The sequence below is a fragment of the Silurus meridionalis genome, chromosome 20 (assembly GCF_014805685.1).
Source record: "Silurus meridionalis isolate SWU-2019-XX chromosome 20, ASM1480568v1, whole genome shotgun sequence".
NCBI classification, from domain to species: Eukaryota; Metazoa; Chordata; class Actinopteri; order Siluriformes; family Siluridae; genus Silurus; species Silurus meridionalis.
This window is the reverse complement of record NC_060903.1, coordinates 16,805,706-16,809,137: the sequence shown is the minus strand read 5'-3', so window position 1 is coordinate 16,809,137 and position 3,432 is coordinate 16,805,706. Positions and strand designations below refer to the sequence as shown.

Sequence of the window (3,432 nt, the reverse complement as noted above, 5' to 3'; positions counted from 1 at the left end):
TTATGCAAAACGGTGCTCGGTCTTTCGCCAAAAACCTGCTGTTCAGTTTTATCATTTTAATAAGCCTTCTGATTCATACACACCACCTCGCTTTAATTATCCCAAGCTCATTATCATGTAAATTCTTTTTTTCCCCATTCTTTTTTTCCCCGTTGTTGTTTTTTTTTTTTGTGATAGAGAGCTGTATCTTGTCCACTGCTTTTTCTTTTTTAAATTGGTTTTGTTTTCAATACGTTTTTTTGGCACAGACATAAACTCAGACACATTCAAATAGATATTTGCAAAAATTTCCATATTAAAACCTCCAGTTTTATTGAGCAGTGCGGGGGTTTTGTGCGACATGTGAAGAGTCTGAACGCTGGATTCTTTCGCGTTTTGTATAGAGTGATATGAAGGATAAAAAAAAAAGATCATTCAAAAATGCTTGGAAATTGTAATGTTGGACTAGAGGTTGGCTTTAATTCTATAAAAGAGCACAAAATAACTGTTATAATGACACACACATGCACACACACACACACACACACACACACACACACACACACACACACACACACACAGAGTACAATGAAAGCATGAGGTAAGTGATGCTGTTAAAAATGCAAAAGGGCCCAATGAACAGCTCTATAGACTCGCTATATGGGAGCACTTTGTAGCGTCTCACACACGTGTGGACGAGTGCTGGTTCATGAGTAGAGACAAGAGCTAAAAATTGGGCTCTAAAACACCAAAAACACTGAAAAATATAAAGCATTGTAACTCAGAGAATACCTGTATATATATATGTGTGTGTGTGTGTGGTTCTTAATGGACAAAACACACAATAAAATCTTTTTCCCCTTAACATTCTTGCGACCTAGTCGACTTTCACAGTCCAGTAGTTGATCATGACACGTGTAGTTTCAGATAGTTTTATTCACACAGACGGTTCTATTTATTACAGTATAGATTTAATCTTTCCATTTTTAATTCTGTGCATTTATTTTTTACATTTATTGCATACAGGAGATGCCCTTATCCAGAGCGACTTACATTTATCCCATTCAGCTGTCCAGCTGTGATTTTAAGGGTCTTGATCAGGGGTCCTTGAGTGGCGGCTTGGTGTGATTTGAACTCAATACCTTCAGATCCAAAGTCCAGTGCCTTAATGACTAAGCTACCACCATCACCCCCCCAACAGCTAGATATTCTTAGCTACATATTTACTAATCTTGAGTTTTCTAACTATGTCAAAAACACAAATTTGACTATCACACAAACCGAAGACAATCAAAGATATAAACTAAAAGCACTGATTTACAAAAACATGAAAAACACACAAAAAAACCAATCAACAATTAAATTAGGATCCGTTAAAACTAACAGGAAAAAAAGCAAAGAAAAATATATTATAATATTTAAAAATACAATTAAACACTGCTGTCAATCAAAATAATTTAGCCAATCGTGGTTGGGTGTGAGTTCGGGTATGCGGAAGATGGCGGCTAGCGCTTTCCTCCGGGTTTTCTGCATTTCCCTTTGAGGAAGAAGGAACATCGTTTAGAAGTTTGGCACTGTAGATATCATATCGTATCAGAGAGGGGAGAGCTGGCTGGTGGGCAAAACCTGAAAAACTGGGGAAAATGTAATGTTTGAAACAGAATAGTGACACCTGCAGGATTGGAGGACTTGCAGATAGCAGTGAATACGGAACACAAAATTATATAGATATGAGCACTTAAGAGCTTTGTTTAAGGGCCCAAAAGTGGCAGCGTGGTGGTGAGATTTGAACTCACGACCTTCTGATCAGAAGTCCAACATCTTATCCTTAAGGCTTCTGCTTCCAGATAGACAGAGAATGTTATATCCCAGAATATAGTCGCAAAGGTGGTTTCATCTTTACACACCCCTCATGCACTATAACCTCTTACAGTTTCTCTCAAGGTTCCTGCTTTAGGTCATTGTCTTGATTGCCTCTAGCTTGTTCATTACGGATCTAATCTGGTCCTCTAATCTAATGTCTAATCTATTGTCAAAAGCACAATATTATTATAGTGATGAAAAATAAAATTTAACTGAGTGATTAGGCACACAATCTCCAGGGAGACACTGTCCACGATGGACACCATTCTCCATTCTCCACCACCATTACTACTATCACATTCTCACCCCAGTGAAGACGATAACGTTATTTAACTGTCTCCAAACACAATCATCTGACTCTGCTATATGAGCACTGGTTCCAAACCGGTTCCTTTCGTCTTCTCTCCTGCCCTAAGCTCAGCACTGAGGATAAGATCAGAGCTCCTGTGTCACATCTCCAGCATATACAGTGTCACAGCTTGAAGAGCTCAGCATACGTCTCGGGGAATTTCATTGAGTTTCAGTAACATCAGGTCTGAGCACCGCGGTTTTCAGAAAGAGTTTGCTCTAATCTATGATCAAATGCACCGCAAACCTGAGCTGAAGCAGCGACCTCACGCATGTGACTTCAGCCTAGGTGCACCTAAACGCCTTTATTTTTTGTGTGTATGTGTGTATGTGTGTGTGTGTGTGTATGTGTGTGTGTGTGTGAGACAGTAGGCCTGGTGTGGACAGCCTGCACCCATGCCAAGGACTGAACTGGGTAATTTGTATTCTTTTTTTAGCCAGTTATGCAACGCGCTGATCCTGTAGAGCTGCAATGCATCTCCGAAACTCCAAGGCTGAACTGGTTTGCTTTTGTTTTGTTTAGTCCTTTTTATCTTTATTTTATTTGTAAAAAAAAAAAGTTATAAAATTTCTTGAATCAAATTTAACGATGCAGATCCTGATTTTAGAAAACTTCTTTCTGATAATATGCTTACAATTTATTTGTCATATAGACAAAGCAGGATTAAAGAACAAAGATTGGTTGCCAGCTCCTGGAATACTGGGAATTTTGCACAAATTATTTTTGTTTAAAAGTATATCTGTTTTTTGTGAACCAAATAGATGATCTGGGATATATTTTTGTATGCAAACAATAAATGTAATTGTGATATAAAGCAATAAATAATTGCACTGGATTGTCATTTTAACGTCAAAAATCTCATACACATGGCAACCCATTGTATGTGCCGGAAAGTTTTACTGATGTTTTTCTGTTTGAATTATTATTATTATTATTATTATTATTATTATTATTATTTTATAATTATAATGTGCAGTAGATCAATAAGTCACAATCCACCAGGTTCATCTCTGAACCACGCATGTAAAATCTGAAATCTTTAATGTCTGAACGAGATTAAAAGGTGATGGCCGTCCAGTGAGCCCGAGTCAGAGCGAGACGGCCCCAGGGTTTCTTCATGTCCTCCTCTGCACTTCCTAGAAGCATTGAGAACGTTAAGCCGAAGAGGATCAGCTACGTTTACATCCGTCCTCCGGTTACCACGCGATGAATTATAACGAACAGGTGTACTTTTTCACCTT

The 3,432-nt window shown here is 38.1% G+C and overlaps 1 long non-coding RNA gene across 1 annotated transcript in view; it reads right to left on the bottom strand.

Moving 5' to 3' along the window:
• Positions 1 to 591: 591 nt before the first annotated feature.
• The window catches only part of LOC124402988, a 9,004-nt gene continuing 6,163 nt past the window's right edge, over positions 592 to 3,432 (bottom strand). Inside the window, exon 3 of the long non-coding RNA XR_006928815.1 lies at positions 592 to 1,613. This is a non-coding gene — a long non-coding RNA (uncharacterized LOC124402988). The remainder of the gene's footprint in view (positions 1,614 to 3,432) is intronic.